The 23107-nt window shown below is 43.0% G+C and overlaps 1 protein-coding gene across 7 annotated transcripts in view; it reads right to left on the minus strand.

Moving 5' to 3' along the window:
• The window catches only part of FAT3 (FAT atypical cadherin 3), a 418888-nt gene that overhangs the window by 329265 nt on the left and 66516 nt on the right, over positions 1 to 23107 (minus strand). Inside the window, exon 1 of one of the 7 annotated variants that reach the window (XM_032196157.1) lies at positions 18702 to 19019. The exons of 5 other annotated variants lie outside the window; for them this stretch is intronic. The gene's annotated coding sequence lies outside the window, so the exon portion shown is untranslated. Of the gene's footprint in view, positions 1 to 18234; positions 18264 to 18701; positions 19020 to 23107 lie in introns of those variants that run through there. One more of the 7 variants, XM_032196174.1, reaches the window with a different exon arrangement.

A 23107-nucleotide genomic window follows, 5' to 3' on the forward strand; every position in this document is an offset into this window, starting at 1 on the left:
CCATACTGAAGATAAAAATCTAAGATCTATCACCTCTTGGACTTGCATTTCCAACTAACAGGCAAATCCCCACAGAAGTACTTGTGGCACTTCCTTTTCTGAATATCATACATCATATAAATAACATGTTAACCCCTGTAGTTTATACAGAGAAGATGTACAAACATAGACTTCTCCAGCATGCTTTGTGTATGAGCTCCCCATGCTCTACCCATGCCCAGGGTGATCCCCAGAACACCTAAGATGAAATTCTTCAACTAGGAAAGACTTTTTAATGTTGTTGCCATTTCACTCTACTAAAAGATCAGAGCAGTGGCACCTTATTTTTCAGCACACTAAACATTCATCAACTTAATCCACCCGTGTGAAAACATCAGAGTCCCCTATTTTCATGGAGCTTTATGTGAATCACTTTGAGCACTGCCATGAAAACTGCTGCTTCAGCCTACCGTGGGAGAAGATGCTCTCAAGTAGAAAATACAAGCAATATACTGTCTGCTGCGTAGGAACAGCCAGCCAAGGAAAATGAGAAATCCTAATGGGAAAATCCCAACTCATGACAAAATAAAGGGCTGTGTCTCTTCTGTGAAGTGGCACTATTAAAATCCTCAACAGGCAAGTCACTGTGCTACCACCACATTTTACCAAGAACACATCAGCATCCTCTCTCCATACTGCAGTACCAGCTTTCCAGGTCCTCTGTAATCAGAAATCAGCTACTCTGAGAAATCTGTTGCTGCAAGCAAAATGCTACATGCAAAACAAAATAAACTGTACCTTCAGGTTAGCCATACACAAGGTTACAGACTCCACAGTGGCAGACAGGCACCACTATATATGTAGTTACAAAGCTCTGTGACCAGGGGAACCTAGCAAAAAAGTTGTGCATATCCCAGGTAATATGACAATGTCATGCTCCCACTCCGTTTATTTATTTATTTTTAGAGAAAGCCAGGGCTGAGACCTCATCTTGAATACACAGCCGCAAATCCAGTTACGTCAATGGTCTGTGGTTTGTGGTGCGGTGCTGAAACACTCGGTTTCCACCTACAAACAATGCATGACACACACACGCATACATGCGTATGTATACATAGCATGTGTGTTTGTGAATGCACTTTAGTTCTGTATACATACATAGACACAAACACACAGTTTGTATATTTTTAAGTATAATTTCAGGGTTGGCACTGGAAAAAGTGGGCCTTCCCATCAGGCAGCACTTTCAGAGTTTGATTTCACTTCAGATATGGTATGTAGTGCTGTAACAAGCTCCTCACTGAAGTTATTCATCTATCCATATATTTATATGGCCATCATCATTATATTATTGGAAAGTCCCAACAGACAAGCTATTAAACTGCCACTTGGACTACCCAAGAATGTTTTATTCATTTACTGAATTCCTTTCTTCTGGGATATTTGTTTTTAAGAGCTCATAATACATACATACTTAATGCACAGGAAATGTAATGCGATAGGTTACAGAAACAAAGTACAAAGCAACCCACCGTAAATTAAGAGGCATTTCTTTAAAGGCACTTCTTGTCAAAAAAATGTTATGGTTTCGAGTGAAGAGAAAGATTGTAATTACTCGTGGCTGATTTTGAAACGTTTGGGCAGGAGCTACTCCAAAAAGGAAAATAAATCCCCTGATACTGCTCAACATAGTCTGAAGAAGCAGAATAGCTCTTTAGCAAGAATAGAGGCTAAAACACAAAACCTTCTAAGTACCCAAAGAGGCAATAAGATGACACAGAGAAGGAGTCCAGCATCCTTCCACTTTAGCTCACATTAAATCCTCTGGTCTTGAAGTGAAAAGAAAGAAATGGAGAAATGGAACAGCCATTGATTTTAAACTCTCTTAAAAATAAAATTGAACTCTATGATTTAGTTCTCATATTTAGTTCTCCACTCATCCACTTGTCCTCTGTTCTTTGAACAAGAATTATCTATGTAATCCAAACCTTGTAGAGTTTTGTACCTGTAGGGACCTGTAGGTGGCTGGTGCTCCATAGAGGAGCTGTGAGAGGTACGAGTGTTTTTTCATCTCGGCTCTGGCAATCTGCAGCCTGGGCTGTATCCAAACAGACTGGGAACAACGACTCCAGTCCCAGGGACTGCCAGGATTCCCACACACCGAATCTGTGGGTCTGATTCAGTGTGCAGACACAAAACAAGTGCTGTGTGATCCTCTGTTTGATTTCCTCTCCCAAGGCTAATTCTCCTCATCCCAAAGATCTCTATACCATAAAATACGTGAAGACGAAAACAATATATATATACTCTTGGGTAAACTCTAAAATTATTAAACAAGTGCCAAAAGGACTTTTAGAGTACATAAGGAAAACAGCAGGTAAACTTCTTCAGCAGGCAGAAGGAATAAGCTTTTAACAAGACACTACAGGGAAAAGAAAAATTTCCTCTCTCATCCTTCAAGCTCAAGTACGTCCAATGAGATAAGAGTATTTTCAGCTGACCATTGCATAAATGATCTTAGTGAATGTAAGTATATAATACAAATATTTAAGAATTTCTACAGGTCCTTTGAAAGGGAAGAGAGAAGAACCCAATCTGCCCTTCACCTCCCATCTTCAGCAGAAGGACCCAATAAAGCTCTTATCTAAAGGATCCTCCAGGCTTCAGTATGCTGGGAGGAGAAAAAACATATTTTAAATTCAGATGACAAATTTATGAGAATCAAGGTGATTATGAGCCTTTGTGCATAGGGGTAAAAAAGGTCAGGAAACAGGGTTTGGTCTCATTTAAAGGTTTTTACCATGATTTTTATGTTTCCAGAACAACCTGTGAAAGTCAGGCTGCTTCCTCAGAAAGGACAGGAGTGGTGACCTCTAGGTATGGAATAATACTACAATTCAGAAATACTACTCTATTCTCAGGAAAGGAGTCACAATTCTCATTCAAATGGTAGCTATTAAAGTTCTATTACATAAGCAGCTTTACAGCAAAAAGGTGTATAGATGAAAACATGAAGGACTTTTTTTTAAAAGGCAGGAAAACATTAGCTTCACATGTACATGACAAATAAACAGTATGTATTGAAGTGATGAAACGGCAGCAGGAACAGCAGCAGATTTTGTTGTAAGTGACCTCAATCTTGCAAGTAACTCCTTCCTATCACTCAAATAATGTCAACATCAGCAGTAGTCTATCTCTTCTTAGGGTCTAATCATCAGATCAGCAAACCTACAATATCGCCATGCGGCTCCATCCACCTGAACAGAGCCTCTTATTCTCAGTGCTATTTTCTATCAACAACAGCAATCTGCCCCTACAAAAACTTCTGCATGACCAGGTCAAGTATACCTGCAAAAAGGTTAAAAAGCACTCTTGATTCTTTTTCAGTTGTTTCCTATTTAAGTTCCACATCAAGCTGCAACATTGATAGGAAAAGATGTTTTTCACAATGCTGTCAATGTCAAGACACGGAGGGGGGACCCGTGTACGTCGCTGCCCTCTCCTGGAAGGAACCTCCTCCGTAGTGCAAAACTATGGAAAACTTCAGAACTCATGGAAATTAGTATTTAAGGCATATGGAAGATGGTGATCTAGGAGTTGGATGGATGTCTGTCTACCAACCTTAGGCACAGACTAGAGACAGCGGTGGATTTTATCCTGTCCCCTCAACATGCAGGCAGTATCATTAGCACGTGGTCAAATGAGAATAGGGGGAAAAACATTAATAACGGCATGTTATTTTAAAAAACAAACAAACAAAAAAAACCATACCTTAAAATGGCACATTCTCTACTCAGATATCTTTCCTGAACTGCACCCAGATGTACCCCACAATAACTTACCCAGCTAGGAAAGGCTTAAAATTTACTGGCCAGGAAAAGAAATTAGAATATACAATAAGAATATAGAGTTTGTGCCATATGGAAATGAATTAAAAATGCATGTTCAGCTCTAGGCAGGAGGGAAAAAAAACGCCTGACTGACATTGACGGTAGATTTATGCCAGGGGATATATATTCACAGGGCTACCTGCTCCCTGATGAATACAAAGATATGATTTTCCATATAGATTATTACATCATGATGTGTTTATCCCAAAAGAGAAGATGAAGACAAACCAACCATTTCTGCAGAATAACCCCTTGCAGGAGACAGCGCTATAAATCCTAACCTTCCTTGTAGCTGCAAATCCTCCCGCTGCCTGCATCTATTTCACAGGAGAGAAAGGCCGCTCAGCATGTAGCGAGTGTAATTCCAGGCCGACCCTAGGAAGTGAAGATTTAGCCACCCAGCCGTATGTTGTGAATAACTGGGGTTTGCTAGCAGGTGCTGGGGATTTTTCCATACGACACCAATTCTGGACAAGGATCAGTTCATCAGCAGATGCGGATGATAGTTGTGAGCAGGAGCTGGGCATCTGTCTTCCTGGGGAACTGCTGCAAAGGGTCTTTGGGACTCTCCCTTCCCCCTCGAGGACGAAAAACAGCTTGGGGAAAGAGTAAGGGGGGGGAGAGGGGAGGAATAATTTGCTGCCATGTGAGATTTGTCAAAAGGGAATTCCAGGGAGCAACCTTACAAGGGATTTGAGCTTGTCCCTTGGTGGTCTGTCCCGCTGGAAACAAAGCCTGATGGCCAGTTTTTATGCTTTATCTCCAATCCCCCCTGGCTCCTGCTTCTTAATCACTGTAAAATGGGGAAGCTCTGGGGCAGTTTCAAAACGAGCAAGCTATTTCCACTGGGGCTACATGCTCCCTCATGAAACACACTCAGAGATGCTATTACTTGCTTATTTGGCTTCTCTCTTTTTTTTTTTTTTTTTTAACTTTATCTTATAAACCTACTCTAACCCCATTCAGGGAGCCCTGGTTTGAAAGCCCCTTCTAGACACAACATCACGATAAAAAAATCTAGGTCTGGTTAGTGTCACTTGTGTCACTGCTGGTCCTTCCCATCTCTCTTTGGGACCCCAAATCAGTGCCCTGGGACCCCAAATCTGCACTCTGGGCAGGTGCCTGGCACAGGCAGACAGAATCCCAACCTGCCACACTGCAGCACCCAGCTGCATCATCTGGGACTCCAGCAGGATTTATGTTGGGCAACACAACTGGGCTGTTTGAAAAAAAAAATTGCCCTTACTATACTGAAAATAATATAGGCAATTAAAACCAGACCAACTTTTGTAAAAGACCCTGGAGCAAGCTGATCTCTAATTTCTATGCCTGGTGAAAGGCAGCAATGGAAGGAGCTCCAACCCAACGTGATCTGTGACACAGCACTGAAGCAAATGTGCTGGCCCTCCTGATGAAAAAGCATCTCCCACCTTTCTCACACAAAGCCCTGTGAACAGAGTCTCTTCCATGGCAGCTTCCCTTCAGACCCACGACTCCTAGGCGCTGCCGGCCCCTGCAACCAGTCTGCTCTGTGCTCAGGATCCTGCACATACTCCTCCTGACAGTTTGCACTATCTTGTATAAACTATTTGGCTATAGTTTATAGTACGAAAGAAGTCTATCAGATTTACAACTACTGTTTCCAGGGCCATAATAGGTATATAGGTGTAAGGACTGGAGTAAGCTGTTACTCTCAGAGGGAAAAAAATACTATATATCTCCCTTGGCCGCTCTGTGTGTTGAGGCCAGGCAGCTCAAATGGTCCAGACTATTATATACGGGCAAGAGGCAGCTGCTAGGAAAAGAGATGAATATACAAAAGTTCTTCCCAGTTGACAGCCCCATATTAAAAAAAAAAAAAAAAAAAAAGAGAGACTAAGAGAAAAGATTACAACGTGGCAAGTCAGAGTAATGGCAGTCCAGTGAGGATTTCACAACAAAAAGGACTGTGGAATAGTGGGGGTGGAACCAGATGATCTCCAAGGTCCCTTCCAACCCAGACCATTCTATGATTCTATGAATACAGCATTTCACCCCACACCAGAGCCCCGCTGCAGGTTTGTCCCCAGATGACTTGCTGAGTTAGAGAGAGGTGGTCTCAGCAGGACTGCTCCCTGCGGTGGCAGTCAGTGCTGCGAGGGCAGGTATGGATGGAGGCCATGGGAACAAGCAGGGGCAGCCAGGAGAGGGATGCACAGAGACAGCATGGGACCCAGTGTCCTAAGCCAGCAGAGTGCCATTTATCATGTACAGTAAGAGAAACGGAGGCAGAGGCATGTTCTTGTCTGCGGCACAACCAAACTCATTCTCCAGAAGTTTACCCTGGGTTGCTGATCCTCTAGTTTCTACCATAAAATGATAGTTTTCAATCCATGCAGGAGAAGCACTCAAAGTGAACTGAGAAAATGGCACTGCCTGAGCAATCCGGGGAGAAGTCTGCAAAGAAAACATATTTTGGATGTATCCAAGTGAAGCTTAGGAAATAATAATAATTAAACACAAAACTATTTGAGAGAGAGCTAAATCTTACCATGCTGAAGGGGAGAAAAAGAAAATAAAGTTTTTTTCTTTCTTGAGGCTAGAAACTGGATTGTTGTTTTTGCAAGGCTGTTTTTCTTCAAGATGGCTGTGTCACATGGCAAAAAAGAGAGATCATACTTGAAGCACAGGGAGCAAATATTTTGATTGAGATTCTCAACAAGTTTGAGATTTGAGAACGAAACCTAGATTTAGCAGCGCTGATTTTCCTTTTGATAGGGCAGGAATCTGCAGGGCGCTGGCACCTGCTGCTTCGCAGCAGACATAGCACAGAGCTGCCTCCAATCCTGAGCAACCCACTTAAGATGTCTACAACCAGCTCTAAATGCCTACAAGGGTCTGACTTCCAGGCAATGCTGAGCAACCATCTTCTGAAACACCGCTCCCAAAAAACTACCTCCCGCTGGCCCTCTTATAAATTAGCCTCTGACAATTTGGACCAAGCCTGAGCCCTCAGATGTCTGTGTAAAACAGAGAGAAATAATCACCAATAAATACAGCCACTGGTTTCTAAATCTTCCTGTGCAAAACATCAGAAAGGCTGCATTTTTATTTTTTTTCTAACAGGCAGCATTTAGAGAAAGGGCCAATGCCATACCTTTTTAAAATTACATCCAGTTCAGGCCATGGAAATTGGTTAACCTGCCTAAGTAAGAAGCCAAGCAATCTCTCAGATAAGCAGAATCCACACTGCAGACATTGCACTGGAAATAGAAAAGCTGATGGAGTTAGACTTAAACTGAACAAAGCTACTACAGAAACCTACACACTTCCTTTCCAAGCTATGTGTTAAGGCCAAAGCACGGCAAGGAGCAAAGCTTTCCATCAAAGATGGTCTTGGAACGTTACCTGTGTTAGAAGTACCTAAATCCACGACAGGCGCTGATTGCAATTATTTTCACCAGGACATTATAACACTACTTCTGATGCACAAAGCAGTGCTGATGGCACTAGGACAGACTTGCATGAACAGCACAGGAAAACTTATGATAGCATCTCCACCAGGTATCTGCACCGTGGCCATTAGCACAGCACTGAAAGGCTGCACGCTGAAATTTCTACCACACCCAAACAACTTACCCATACTGAAACCACACACACTCCTGCCCCAACCCCACAGTGGTCAGCTCCTGCACAGATATTTGAGATGAAAACCACTTTTTAGCTTACCAAACACAAGCACAACCCACTCTGGCTTCAGCTTTCCAGCTCGGCCCGTTCAGTTGCCGCAGCTGGGAGTCCCTCGAGGGCTGCTGCGTGCCCGGGGAGCTGAAGGTCCAGCATCGCAGGCACAGCCCAAAAAAAAGCTCCAAAGAGCAGAGATCCCTATTTAAAGCTGAACCATTCGCTTTTGTTTATTTATAGCAAACCCATTAATTGCCAATCATGTATTTGTTTGTTGGAAAACTAACACTCCAAAATAAACACCAAGTTGAAAGACCGTTCCCAGAACACTGAACGATATCAAGAACAGTGCTAAAAATGTAAATCAGAAACATCAAAACACATCATGATCTCAACTGAAGGAACAAACAATCCATTATTTCTGTGCCAGAAAAGAGGTTACCCATAAGCCGCCAGCTAGCTGCACAGTTATCTACAGTCCAGCAGTTATTTATGTCCTGGAGAATGACAGACACCACTGTACAGTATGTTGAAAATATCTTCGTGGCAATCAGCATATGCCAGATTAAATGAGGTATCTCTTAGCGCAGAGTCTCAATAATCACCTTGGAAAAGTGCCTTTAAAATGTTTGGCATTAGAGGCAGAACCTCAGAAAAAGTACCACAGCATTTATTCATGTGTCAAAATCACACACAAAAAAAGGAGAAGAAAAAAGAAAAAGTAGATGTATTTGTTTTAGCCCTCTTCACTAACAGAGCTCCATGCTCCCCTTGGGAGAAGGCTGAAATTCCCTCTAAAATCAAGGAGTGCTGCATGGAAAACCAGTGAAAACAGCCTTACAGAGCTAGGGTCCGTCCCTTCCACCCCTTGAAAGGTGTTTAAAACAGGTCAAGTGCCCCAGCTGCCTGGGAAGCCCCCCAAGCAGCCGCACAGGGAAGCAGTAACTGCTCCAAAGCCAACTGCTCTTTACCTCCTAAAATCCTTACAGATTTAGGATTTTCCTAAAGCTCCCACATCCACCGGCTGTCAGCAAAACCCTGTTTCCAAAGTTCCTGCATCCACTCTGAAAATGCTGCCCTTCCCTTGAGCTTCCTGATCTTCACACACATCTGAAATCTAGGTAAGCGCATACATTCATCCCGTTGCCAGATGAGGAATCAGGCACAAATGGACCAAGCCCCTTGCTCCAGCCACACTGGAGAGCCCCGAGGCGCTCCCACTGCCAGCTCTTGCTGCCTGCCTGCACTGCCCTCTGTAGCTGCAGAAGTTAAGGCAGGAAGGTTTCCCTACGAAGCAATTCTCACCAGCATCACATGGCTAAATTTCCAAAATCTGGGGTCAAGCACTGATTTTTCTCACCGTGTTGCAGTGGGTACCAATGAAAACCTGTCATTTATTCACAGTTTGGGAGCTTGGGTTTGGTCTGCAAAGTGAAACCTAGATCTTGAAAAGTTAACTGGAGACAATTATCACAAAACGTATAGTGTTAATAATAACAACAACAACAACAAAAATATTGTGAGCCCATTATGTTGTTGAAGATGGTAGCAAGAGGAGGGTCACCTCTTCATGCCTCACCCTTCTCCATTTGCTCTCCTAGAGTCAGGATCACCTGCAAGCCAAGGTCAAGCTGCAAAGCCTAAACTCTCAAGTTCTGGACAGAAAGTCCATGCATGCCACATGCACACCAAGCACTGGTTAGGGTAAAGCACCAAGACACACAAGACAGGTCCAGGCCTGGTTGCTCTGGCCATGCTTTCACCCTGTCTCCCCTTTAACTCCAGTTTGCTGCTTGCCTGCTTGGTCTAGATTTCTCCCCTCCTCCTGCGTGCGCACGTGGCAGTGGTGCCACGCCAACTCACCACGCACCCCACAGATAAATCTTCCTTATGGGAGCCTCCCCTTCCTTTCCACGCTTTGACAAGCACCAAACTCATTAGCAAGGTGAACACCTCACAGCAAACAAGGCAGAACATCCATGCCAGTGCTTGCCAAGACAAACAGGGCAGGTCACTCCTCCGAGCCCCAAGCCACATGTTGCTGTTCTCCCACTGCTCGTTCTTCTGACAAGAGATGGGGAAGGTTGCTCACCTGAAAGTCCCTGAAATTAAAGGACTCCAGCCTCAGTTAGAGCTGTGAGCTCATGTCCACTGAGGCTCGTTGCTGCTGAATTTAAAACTTCAACTAAACATGAAGTCTCACATATCAAGGCACTGCTTGCGTGCTGTTCTTCCTCAGACTCTGCTGTGCGCTCATGGGAAGCCAGCTGCCAGTTCAATATCTGATGCCTGGAAATCTCCAGAAAGGTAAAAAAAAAAAAAAAAAAAAAAAAAAAAGAAAAAGCTTTGCCAGACAGCTTCAGGTCACAAATCAAAGTCATCAGGAATAATTTAGCCTGAGATGAGGCTGCTCTATCTGTTTCCTCTATACTTTCAAGATGAAAGTAAAGAACAAAAATGTAAGAGTTATAAAATTGCAATGTATCCCCTTACTAAAGCAAATCTAGCAATATTACAAATCCATACAGCAAGGAAAAAAAAACAAAATGCGTGTCACACTTGTGAAACTAACTATAGTGGATAAGGAGAAAACGTCTGTGGGTATAATATATTTCTAGAACACTTTTATAAGAGAAGGCTCTCAATAGCTTTTGGCATATGAAAGCCACTGTAAGGACTGCAATAAAACTGAGTATACTGTAAAAGAGCCATCTCGCATTCATCCCCAGAATTTATGTTCAAATGCTCCCGTACAAATTCTGCGTTCTGTGGCTTTGGGAAAAAAATGATTTTATTTTATTAAATGAACAATAATACACATTGTTTCTCCGAAGAAAAAGTATCGGTAGGAATATAAACTAAGGAGTTCTTTTCACACTAAAAATAACTGGTTGAAACTTTCAAGCTGCTTTCAGCACGTGAGCACACTCAGCACTAGCAGGGGGTTATGCACACATGTACAGCCTGGTTCTTGTGCCCGGCTGCCCTCACAGCCTGTGTAACTCACAGCCTGTGACAGCTGCGGTCCCTTGAGAGTTTAAATCCTTGCTGCTGAGTCCAGAGGATATTCTAAGGCCCAGTATGATCTCAAGAACACTAAAGGATTTCTTTTTTTTTACATGTAAGAAGTACAGCTCCTGAACAGACATTCCTTGAGTGCATGCTTTCCAGCGAGCAGAACAAGTGGAGGGGCTGCAGGACATAGAGGTGACAGGCACAGAGCTGCTCAAACAGCATCAGGGATGTGCCATGCTGCATAGGGAATCCCTGTAACAGCCTGGGTCCCACAGCCTGATGCCTGCTGAATCCTTTGCCAGAGCTGCAGGCACAACTGACCCCAAGACCCGTCACATTTTGGCACCCAGAGCTACAGTCACTTCATGCCGCAGCTCGGCGACTGCAGCAGGATGAACCAGCGTGGGCACCAAAGCAGCTGTTCCATGCTTAGCCCTTTTTTCCTTTTTTTTTTTGGTGTGGATTTGTTCACACTGTGGATTGAGCTCCCCCCCTCAAAATATACCTGCAAACAAAAGGAATGGGGACAGCAATGGGTCCTGGAGCAGGCAGGATGGATTCTTTCCATGTTCGTGGCAGCCCAAGCTGTTTGTCCAACAACAGAGTTGAGGCAACCAAGATGGTGTGCGAAGCAGAAAGTACCTTCAGGAAACACACTGAACACTATCAAAACACCAAAGTCTCAAACAGACACGTGAAGTATTTAAATGCTTTCACACCCATAACAAATTTTGTTTACTGCCCAGCATTTAAACAGCTTTTTCTTTGCTATTGTAAGGTTATTCCCAAACAGTGTGAATTTGATGCTACAGTGAATAGTAGCACTTCAACTCCTATTTACAACCCATTCAGCAACATAATGCCACAAATAACATGCAGGATTTCCACACTTTATGAAATAAAACCTGTTTTTGGCTCAAAGGAAGTTGTGCAAACTAGCTGACGAAATCACGTCCTTTTGTTTCTCTTTAACATAAAAAAAAAATCAAATAAAAAGGAGAAGCCTTATTCAAGTAATAGGAAAAACTTTAATAAAACCATTACAGCCACCCAGCCTTGTTAATGCCATGCGATGTAATGACATGCAAATGTCATGCGTGTAATGACATGCAAAATGCTCAGTATCCAGGGAAACGGCGTCCTAATGAAGTTGGAGCCTACTGTATAAACGCACCTTCTAAATCACCACCAAGAATGTCGATTCCTTAGGGGCTGGCCACTTTATTAGTGTGACACCCTGATAGTTTCGTCATGCTACAGCTTCAAAACAAAAAGCTAACAAGCTACTTTTGCATAAAGAGCCCTTTTGTCTGCAGCACAGGGACAGCCCCTTTTTAGCATCTTGCTAGATACAGAGCTGCTGCATGAAGTAGCACATGGCCGGCTTCTCTAAGCCCATATTCACCTTCATGAGAGTTTTTCAGAAATCTATAATGATGGGCACTAATTAAACTGCATAACCAGCAACAAATGAAGCAGAGATGCTGTTTGACACCTCTTCTCAGCGAACTGAAATTTGCAGTAGGAGAAACTCCAAAACCTTCCACTTTTCTCAGGATCCCAGTGGTCTGAAATCCATTTCATTGGCACCAAGTTCTTTCATAAACTGACTTACAATCACATTAGTAAAATTAAATTGAGAACAAACAGTTATGCTTTGACATTTACTTACTCACAGGGATGTTTTCTAGGAAAACAGGCAGGTCTAAGGTAAAGGAAGCCAACGCGAAATTCACTCCTGCTCTTCAGTGTTAGCATTTAGCCCACTATACAAAATCCACAGTTTTTTCAGCAACCATTCATTTATTCTCCTGATTTCTGCAGCAGCTTATTTCACCCAACAAACCACTGAATATAAAGCAGTACCAGTCAGGTTCACTACCTTGTCACTTCGTGGCTAGACTTCGGTATTTCTCCCTTCCAGTAAGCGTCACAGCTTAATAGGAGCACATGCCTTAACATTACTGCTTCTTCCATCAGATGCCCCTGTCATCTTCACCATGACCTTTTCGTCCTGGCAGAACTGAATTCCCTTTGGCTCATTCTTTTCCACAACTGTAACACCCTTTATGAAAGTACACAACCTGAGCTACAAAAAGGGTTTCCAGCGTGGCCTCTGGACAAGGGAGCCAAGTGGTAAATAACCCAACTTCCAGCTGCTACCCAAAGGCACCCACAGTCACACAACTCCATATGATCTACCTGATGCTGTCAAGCATAGAGTTATATGGTATAAAAGGCTCCATCATCTTCATGCTTCTGCTTCTTTGGTGCCCTGTCCCTTCGATTTTCAGAAGCTGAACTCCTTTCCTGTTGCAATCCTCATTGCCTCTGTACTCAGATCCTCAGGCAACTTGTCTACCTCTCCCCTTCCACCCACACTGCTCTGGGGGTGTCTCCTACCGTTCCAGAAATGCTTACATCTGCAGTAAAGTCTGTCACCTTTCTCACACCACCCTCATCTCCCACCACCACAAACAGCTTCACCTCCTGAAACACCTGGCGGCTTTGCTGATGCTTCCTCCTCTCAAGCTCTGAAACTCACTTTCACAGACTACACGAACTGATCCTGCCCGATTAACCTTTTTAGCTGGTTCCTGTGCCTGAGACATCTTCTTAAAAGGCTGTAGAAATTAGGGCCATAGCTTTCTCTCACTACTCCTTTTTTTTCCCTCTCTGTCAATATATCCCACTTGTACAGCATGCCCTAATGGTAATTTCTGCATTGTATCTGTGTATCTGGAAATCTGGCTTGTAGTACCATAATTATCTGATGCTTTCCTACATCTCCCTCTAGATTGCTTTCATTAAACCCTCTCTATAATTTTATAAACAGGTTTCCAGACTAGCTCAAAATGTTATTTTCTCTAAAGGCATCCTCTTGTGCTCACTGGAAGCAATTAAGCAAGTGAACTTTCTCATTCCCACTCCATTTTACTGTACCAGCTCCAGCACTGCTTCTTCTAATGCCTAAGACCAAGAGTGACCACAGCAGCAATATTGAGAAGATCAATCCTCTCTCAAAGGTCATATCAGAGCTGAAATTCCTAGAAGCACTACACCAATGAAGTTAAAACCCAGCAACAGTCAAAACCTGTCAGCACTCTAGTGGGAGCTGATGCACATCAGCCAGGCACTTTTTTTTTTTTTTTAATGCAAAATGATGCTTAAAAATTAAAATCCCAATGAAAGCCACTAAATTCAGAAAGTTTAAGCATGGTGCGAGAAGTGGACATTTCAATAACCTTCCAAAACACCACTGCTTATGCAGATTCATGAAGAACTTTAAGCTTTAAGGTTAGGAGATCTGAACTCATTTCATCTCTAAAAGGCAGCTGCTGGGTGCAAAACCATAAATACTGACTCCATGAAGCCTGTCTCCAAAAGGCTGGCCCACCCAGCAATTTCCAGAGGTACCATTTCCAACACCATTTCCAGAGGTACAAAGCACCTATAGCTCCTCTTTGTTCAATGGGAACACTGCCCTGTAACCTGGTCATTGCAAGGAGAAAGTTGAGCTCTGCACCACTCTCTGTCTTAGCTTGCTTACTTGTGGTTCGCACTTATCTGCCCGCTGTGAGCATTGTGAGGTTTTAATTAGTTTTGGTCTGCAGAACACACCAAGATCCCCCGGAAAAGCCCTACAAGCACTCACAGTATGATGACTGCAAGATAATTTTCTTGGCACCCCTGGAGTAACCAGCACGAGCAGCCAGAGGACAACCCCACAGACAAGATACTCTAAGCACTGATCTGCCTGCAATTCCAGTCTGTAGCCAGAAGATCAAAACTTTCAGGGGCAGCACTTATGTGCAACACATGCTTAAACTGATGTGGAACTTAACAGAGGTTTTCCAGTACAGCACTGGCAAAAACATTCTCATCAGCATCTTTCAACAAAAATAAAGAAGGCCAGAAAAAAAAAGCTCACCTTAAAATGGCAATAATAGGAAAATAGAAATCAACAACACTAACAAAAGCAGCATATGGGTTTTTTAAATATCCCAAACACGCTTAAAGTTGCTCAGACTTCTGTATTCATTAATTGCTCAGGACACAGATTTATTTATTTATGGCTCAGAAAAGAATTCCCAGCTCGGAGGCTTTCCAAAGAACAGCCCTCCCCAGTTCTGCATGGCCACCCCAGCCAACTCACCCTGCCGTTTCTCATTCTGATGCTAATGCAGTTCAAACAACCCAGCCCTGCATTTTTTATGTATGCAATAAGCCTATCTTTAGGTCACTTAGTTGTGTCAGTTTAAATCACAACATTCCCATAGAGAAAAAATCTGATCATTTTATTTACTTTCGGGGAAAGGGAAGGGAAAAGAAAAAAAGAAAGTTCACTATAAAATGCTTTTTTGTTTCTAGTGCCTAATTCAAGTCTCACTGAGATCTGCATGAATTAGCAGCAGTTGAACCCATGAGAAACAACACATTCTAATTAAGACTTGCACAGCTACCTTCAGCCAGCGTACCCTGACAATATCTGACCAGGCATAGGCATATCATATTATATATTTCCATATATTGTTAGGTTTTATCTAGAGATCGCTGGAATAAAGGCTGAGATCCCATTGATCTCTATGGGCTTCAGTTTTCTCTCTTTTGTAAAATAAGCCTGGATTCTACCACTCCAGCTTTCACAGGCATCCACACAGGGATATTCTCAGGGCTTCTCACAAGAGGAAGAACACATGAAGTTGAAGCCATCCATGAAAGGTACTGGATTTTTTCCAGATGTGTAGCTGTTTTTAATTAATTTGGAAACATCTGAAGTATTTGTTCATTAAATATGCTTTGCATTTCACACATACACATAAGAGAGTAAAGAAACCTAAAACTGAAGCCAAAATCATAATGTCTTATTAAATAGACTCTTGACATCACTTTTAGGAAAATGAGGCTTACATGCAGACCACAGGTAGAGCACTGCTGTAACATGGCACATGGTACTGAAGGTATGTGATTCCTGAACAGGTCCCAGCAAACCTCACCTGGACCTGGAGGAGCCACTGACCAGGAGCTCTCCAACCATCCTTCAGCCCTGCAGCTCCAGGTGCAGGATGCTTCCCGGTGTGCCCACCACCCAAGGCAGTGCTTGCTCATGATACCTATCCACTAGAAAGAGATGAAACAACTTACAGCAATTCAATGTGCCAAATCATTACCTGGCAAAAATGTGGGGTATGATCATAGGGAAGAAGATTCAAACAGCCTGGAAGCACAGAAGAGACATTCAACAATTTTGAGATTTTGAGCCACCCACCACTAACTCCAGTTAAAGCACTCTTTGAACATGCTGTGGACACCTACAGCTGCAAGAAGCAAACAAAAAAACTTACAGCCTCCTGCTTTTGTCAAGTTCTCAGCAAAAAGATGCCTATACCTATAACTTGGGTGTTAGAGAGCTCCAGCCCAACACCCAAGGCAGGGACCACTGCCACCCAAATCGGATTGGGAGCAAGGAGGTTGGGTGCTGCAATGCCTCAGCAGCTTCCAGTGCTGAAAACCACGGAGCTTCCAGCACAGACAAAGTATAGACACATTTCTTCTACATCTAAAAGTGCAACTGGATGCTCTTTACCCTAGAAGCGTGGCACTCCTCGAGGATGAGGAGCTGCATCAGCCCATGCTGTGCCCCGCGCTGCCACCACTGGGCTGCTCCCGGTATCCAGAGCATCCAGGTTAGCTCGGATGTTTCCACCTTACGCTGCAAACTGCTGTGTAGACATCATCATACGGAGCGCTCGGTGGTGACACACATTACCATAACGCAGCTCTTGTCTCCCCTCTAGTGGCTGACCCACCACAACCGCTCACAGGTCTTCTGCTGCCGCTGCCAGCAGCGCCCAGGGCCGGAGCGTGTCCCCCAGCACGGTCACCCAGAGCTGCGCGGTGGTGGTGGTGGATGCTCAGCCCTGGCTCAGTGCCATGGTCAGGCTGGGATGGTGTGGCACTGCGAGAAGGCACGGGGAAGAAATGAGCACATCTGGCAGAACCACAGCTCTTCAATGCCTTGGGTGCCCAAGACTTCGTGTTGTGAGGTGAGCACAGTCACCATTTAGCACGAAGAGGCACACCTAAGTTCATAACAAAATGGTTTATTTCTCAGAGACCTGAAAGAACCAGGTATTTGGTGACTAAGAAACACTCAAACTTTTCCTGTCCAGAGACTAAGTTATATGTCTGACAACCATGGTTTTGCCACCAAGGGTCAAAATCAATCCTAGCGATCACCAGACAAGTCAATGTCTCAATGATCTTTAATCAATTTTACCAAGCACTACACGGCATGTGATGCTCTCCCCATTCTAACAACGGCATACAAACATTAGGGGAAAAAAAAAAAAAAGAAAAAAAGAAGAGAAAAAAACTTCACATTTCTTCACAAGTCATCTTTAAAAAAAAAATATATCAAATTTCTTTCCTTTGGTTGCCAGTGCTAAAATATGCTAACAGCATTAAGGCAAGGGACGACTTGCAGAGCTCACAATCTGTATTCAGCATAATTAGCAGATGCCAATTTAACTTATTACTGCTTCTTCCTTTCTATATTATAAAAAGGATGTCAATGAAAACCTGTTATCTAAATGACTGTTTTCTCAGTGCTGATATAAAGCAACAATCATGGGAAAATACAGTCACAGAGCATGTGTTGGGAAATATCTGATTCTGAAATGACATTATAAACAGCTACATTATAAACAGCTACTGTAAAGAAAAAAATTAATGCCTTCAGACAGGACTTTCCTCTCTTCCTTCACACTTTAGATTTTCAGACTGTTTTTAAACAAAACTAATTACATATTTGGTGGCATTCCTAGTTAGTCAAATAAGCAAGACAACATTCAAGGTAAGGCAGAATTAGTAAAGGAGGTTGCTCAACTGTCTCAGCCACTGATTACTATAAAGCATGAGAAACAAATACTCTTAAGATGCATTTTCCAGTCAGAGAACTAACAGTAAGTAAGACAGAACAGAAATACCTAAGAAAGAAACCAAAGCAAGTCTTAAAAATAAGCCTCCTCCAAAATGGCAAATAATGCACTGTGTCATAGCTAAGGGGACAGTTACCGAGTGCACTTCTGCTGTCTGCAAAGCTAAAACACATTTCATAAAACAAAGCCCTCTTGAACTAAGAGGGAGGCTGTTGAAAGATGCATACAGCACACACACATGCAAAAAAAAAGCAAAGCAGCCCAACATTATGGATTAAGTAGGTTTCTAACCCAGAAACGATATAAAGATCCAGTTCAGGCATCACTTGCTGCTACTTCTCGTTGGCAAAGATGCCCTCCCACTAACATTTCTGCATATTGCAACGCAGTGCAAAAAAATATTTTAATAAACTCTCTTCTGACTATCAGGGCTGAGTTGAAAAGCCTTGTAAGGCTATGCTTCTCTGCAGCTTTATTCAATTTCAGCTGTAACTTCATTTGTTACGCTGAACAGAAAGTGTAAACTTCACCCTTCACAAGAGCTAAGGAAAAGAAAAAAAAAAAAAACACATTTCATAGTCTCCCGTAAGTAGTATGTGTAAAGCACGGACCAGAACCGCTGCACACATACCCCCAATTAAATTGGTCTCTCTGGAAACTAATAACTTTCCACAGTATGCACTGTAATCCAAGTAATAATTTTAAACAGGCATAAGCTGCAGCGTGCTGAACTAAGGCATTCTTACCTTGCAGAGAGTGCTTTTGAAGATGTTTAGTTACAGTAAAAGAGGAGAATGTGCACGCCGCCAGGCATTCCCCATGTACAAGGGTGCATGCCTTGCCCCACACATGCGCACGCACACACCAGCCCTGCCTGTGCTTCCTAGGTGGAGAAAGAGGAGCAGGAAAGATAAGCAGCGGTGATAATGCCCCAGCTTTATGTCTCAATCAGGGGCGACTCAGGCAGGAAGAACCATTTGAGATGAAAAAGGAAAAAAAAAAAATATATATATATATATACTTTTCTTCCTCTGGATGTAAAGAGCTTTGCCTGGATGATCTGTTAACACCTTAACACAAAAATCTCCATAACCCACGTCCCTCACCAGCCTATTAGTTGCACATGTCAAACGACTGCACAAACAATGCACAAAGACTTTAGCAATAAAAAAAAAAAAAAAAAAAAAAAAGAAAAAAAAGAAGAATCCCTTACCTTTTAGTCAGAATAAGTGACAGATAACAGGCACGAGAAACTCAGTTGGCACAGTTGCTGTACATATTTCTCTGCGGACTTCCCTTTAGTGGTCCCAAAAGCACTGAACATAAAAAAAACTCCAGCCTGCCTGCTTCATTCTTCAGCAACAGAGATACACGCTGTCACGGTAACAAGCAAAAGCAAAAAGAACTACAGATCTTAGGTTTTTAAAGCCTTTGTGTTTATGGGGAAGAAAAAAGAGGGAGCAAGGGAAAGAAGGAACAGAGCAAACACTTTTTCTAAGAGAAATCTGGTCTTGGCTGCAGAACTAACCACAGCACAGGATCATTCAGTTTGAATTTCCCTGTTTCCAAGCTCCTTGGGAAAAAAAAAAAATCAGTCTTTAGGAAGGAAAAAAAATCAAATGCATGGATTGGGGGAAGGGAGAGGAGGAGGAGGAGGAGGGTACTGCTCCTATGTGACATACATATGGAATGAGCATTAGAACAATGCTGACAGGACAGCTAAGCAACTGCACTCTGGGGCAGCAGTTTTCAAAGCAGAGCTTTTGCAGCTTTGCAGAAAGGAGAAGAAAACAATAAAAAAAAAAAAAAAGACTCCGCAAAGGGGGAAGGAAAAAAAAAAAGAAAAGAAAAGGGAAGAAAAATAACAGAAAAAGAAAGGAGCTGTTAATTGAAGAGGAGCTGCCGGACTTCAGAAAAAAAAAAATAATAATAATGAAATGAGTTGCTTAATTTTTGAAAGGGGGGTGGGTGGGAAACGCCGCGACTGCTTTCCAGCGACGCGAGCAGAAGCCTTGGTGTCTGGTGCGCTTCGATTTTATGCGGCGCGCAGCGGGTCCCCTCCTCCTCGCCTGCCTCCCTCCGCCCTCCCAGCCTTGGAAGCTCTGGGTCCCAGGGGGCTGGAATTCCAGTGGACCCAATTAACACTGTACTTCGCTGGTTCCTTGGTATGATCGATATTAAATAAGCTGAGTTTTAGCAGCGCTGGAAAATAAAGCAGCCATGTAATTTGTGGCTGATGGAGGCTGCGGGTTTTTTTTTTTTTTTTTTTTTTTTCCTCTCCCTGTTTCCCTACTCCCTCGGTCTCAAAAGGATCCAACACGGCGAAAAAAAAAAAAATAGAAAAGTATGTGCCAGAGCTAGTGACACAAGCTGCATCAGATATTTGTTAGAAACTTGATAGAAGGAGAACATCGGCTGCTCATTTCACTAGCTTCGCCAGGACTTTATTAAAGTGGATTTACAAATCAATGGAAGGAATCCAAAGGTTCACAAACGGGCTCTTTCATCAGGTCCGCCGCCTGGCGTACAGGAAGTTTGCTGAAGGGGTCTGGGGGCTGTTTCGCCAGCACGCTTGTTTCAAATGGACTCCCAACAACATGACTTGTTTGGTTTGGTGAAAGAAATGCAGTAAGAGGTTCGCTGCTCTAAGGGAATGCAGCCTAGTGTGTTTACTGCTTCATTCCCACAGCACGTGCTGCAAGGCGCCCTACAAATTGGGAATTATTTTAATTTGAAGGGGGAAGTGGTTGGGAGGCAGTAACCTTCTTTGCTCCTGTTTTCCCTGATCTATCAATCACAGATTGCCACGTAAAAACAATCTACTACAGGCTCTCTATAGAGGAAATGCAATTACTAGCATTAACTCTTGCCGTCACAAATTAATACAATACAGTCCACAGCCAACTGCCTGCAAGCCATTAATCAAAGAATAAATGGGTGGTTTGCTTAAATCCAACCTGTCTGAAATTCTCAGGTTAAGAATGCCCCTTCCCCTTTCCAGATTTCTGCTTGTCTGGGAAAGTCAGCAGTGAGAGAAGGCAAAGAAAAACATTTTTATTTGCTGGGTCCAGGACAAATGCAAGCTAACAACATCCAGCAGTGAACCTGCTTACAAATACAGGGTTTCAGTACCAGCAGTCGCTTTTGCTTTTTTGTTTCTGGGGCGGCCATAACCTTCAAACCAAACCTAATAAAAAGCACTGAGCAAAATCCTTGACTGAACAGCTGGGTTGACCAGTGACTTGAATCCATTTTGTTAAATTAATGCGAGATTGCGTTTCTGTATGAATAAGATCAATTAAAAATACTCATAAAACCATGCTACTAAAGGCAGTGAAGAGTTAAATTAATTAACTGAAAAAGCCTCCAATTAAATAATGCTAAGGTTACAATTCTAGCTGAGGAAGGAAAAAAAAAAAAAAAAAAAAAAAAACAAGAGCAGGATGAAATCCTGCTAGTCAGTGACTACAAGTAGTAGCTCCAAATGCCACAGTGTTTGTCACAAATTCTTGATGATGCTTAGTAAGATCTTTTACATTTTGACAAACGTGGATTATGCAGATATTCTGAGCAGTCGTCAACCATCCCACCAGGTATCACAAGCCAAATGCTTTTTTTTTTTTTTTTTTTTTTTACATGGGAAGACCCAAAAGAGCACTAGCAAATTGCTTATGCAGAGAAAGTCCATGTTTCTTGAGCTACCATCACTCCAGGCTCCTGCACACTTGATGAAGATGCTGTTCTTTACATTTATTGACTTCACACATTTAATCTAGCTGACATGGTGTTTTTTTTGGTGCAGGAAGGGTCAAGAAGGAAATATCCCTAAGTAACGCAGCACTGAGCAGGGAAATGCTGGGTCAGAATTTGAATGAGGGCAGAACACAGAAACATCTGCAGGACGTCAACAAAAATGCTGCAGAACCTCCTGCTCCATAGCTGTTATTGACCCAGTGCTGCTGCACATCAAACACAGCCCAGATGACGGAATTGAAATGAGAATCAAAGATCACCGGTAACATCAACCTGACCGTCCAGAGTCTAAAACATTACATTTGCCCTTCAGTCCCCTATCCTAAATTAGGAGGCAACGTGAATTGGTTGAGCAACCCCAAAAGTGGCCTCAACCTTGTATATTATGCTTCTCTTCGCAAGGGACCAAAGCACTTTGCAAGTGCTCTGCATCACCTCTCGATGTGAGAGCATACACAACCCACCTGCTAGAGGAGAAGTGCCCTCCTTCCACGAGAGCCTGAGCTACACAAAGTCACACTGCAGCTGGGATAGCAGAGGGGCTCCCGGAAAGTCTTGAAAATAAGGGACATGCTCCCAAGGGGCACCTGGCTATGGCTCTCTTCTCCGCGAGCTGCTGGGATACTTCAAGCCCCATCTGACAATAGGCAGGGAAAGCTCACCCCAGCAATCAAATTATTTTCACAGAAAAACACTGTAATAAGAACATAATCCACTGAATACATCCAGGCTGAAGAGGTCCAGTGGGTAGCTGCATTTTGGGAAAGGTTGATGTTTACAACTGCACAGGGGATCGTAAGTGTTCTTAGAACCCATAAAGGATCCATCAGTCGATCTGTCATCTCAACACTCCCAGGCAGTAGGAAAGTCTTTATTATCCCCATTTTAGAGATGATGATTTGAACACTGAAAGCCTAAACTGCCTCCCCAAGGAGATGCAAGAAGTGCTGGAGAATAGCAGGGAACTGATTCCAGGCTTTTCAAGTCCCTTAACTGCGAAGACAGTTCTTGTTTCAAACACAAGCAACTAAATTTGACATATTTTGAAAGTCAAGCTATTTGTTCCTTAAAAAAAATATCAGCATCATCCCAGTCTACCTTTAAATATGAGCCAAAGCACAATTTACAGTGTTTAAGGAGCTCCAGCACTCTTAAAAAAAAAATAAGCACGTGTCTGTGCTGACAGGTTTTATTCCAAATAAAAAAAAAAAAAATCATAATCCACTTTGTAGAAAAAAAGTCAAATATAATTCCCTGATTAGAACTACAGTCCCAGTTTCATAGACCATTTCAAGCCAGTGGGTAATTGCACAGAAAGACACTCCGCAGGTGTGGAGAAAAACGGACAGAAAACATTTCTGAAAATAACCCAATGCACCAGGATCAGCCCACGTTATCGGTTAACCTCTGGGCAGAGGAAACAATTGTGAGTGCTGCTGTGGAGGTCCCAGCTCCCAACAGCCAGCAGAGAAACACGTGCTGGTGCTACTGGTATTGCTGGAGGCTGCAGGAGGAGGCTGGAAGCCTCTCCAAGCAGAGGCGGCCTCCAGTGACACCAGACTGATAAACCACAGGACAGCGTGTTCTTACCTTAATGTGATTTGGAGGAGGAACATGACTTTCATGTGAATAAAAGCAAATTCTGAGAAAAAACACAATGCTACAGAAGCCGTAATGGGTACCTAGCAGAAGTCAGAGCTGGAGAGAGCTAACAAAAGGAAAGCGCTGCTACCAAAAGAGAAAGAAGTCAGTATTTACTACTTGAGGGCAGGAACTAATGACTGCTAATGGGGCAGCACCCAGAGGAAAAGCTATAAAGATTTTTCTTTTTTTCTCCTTCAAAAACTGTATTAAGCACCAGCATTT

This window comes from Aythya fuligula, chromosome 1 (genome assembly GCF_009819795.1).
Source record: "Aythya fuligula isolate bAytFul2 chromosome 1, bAytFul2.pri, whole genome shotgun sequence".
Lineage (NCBI taxonomy): Eukaryota > Metazoa > Chordata > Aves > Anseriformes > Anatidae > Aythya > Aythya fuligula.